Below are 338 nucleotides of genomic sequence, written 5' to 3' on the forward strand. Positions count from 1 at the left end.
CACACCATGTATGTGCTGCCTAAAATCCTACAAAATACTCCAAAATTTCAGTCATACAGACGCGCATGAATACATCCATTTACGTGCTTATTTACTGCGTACATGTTTTTCGGTCTTCTTGTTTATTATCTGATGGTAAGAGAGGGCGTACCCCCCCTATGCCTCCTATAAAAGAGAATGCGCGCAGGCAGAGGAGCAAGATCACCCCAGAGGTAGTCTTGTGCCTGCGTTTCTGTCGGAGGCGTCCGAAGGAACCGATTCCGCCTCCTTCGAACTGACACTTTTGAAGAGAAATATATTGGTATATTTCCTTTATCAGTATACACTTGCAAACATGT

The 338-nt window shown here is 44.1% G+C and overlaps 1 protein-coding gene across 1 annotated transcript in view; it reads left to right on the top strand.

The window, feature by feature from the left end:
• Positions 1-207: 207 nt before the first annotated feature.
• LOC119591002 overlaps positions 208-338 on the top strand; it is a gene marked incomplete in the record, with an annotated part of 9200 nt that continues 9069 nt past the window's right edge. The window contains 1 exon segment of the mRNA XM_037939734.1: positions 208-301.

The sequence above is a fragment of the Penaeus monodon genome, chromosome 28, assembly GCF_015228065.2.
Source record: "Penaeus monodon isolate SGIC_2016 chromosome 28, NSTDA_Pmon_1, whole genome shotgun sequence".
Taxonomy (NCBI): domain Eukaryota; kingdom Metazoa; phylum Arthropoda; class Malacostraca; order Decapoda; family Penaeidae; genus Penaeus; species Penaeus monodon.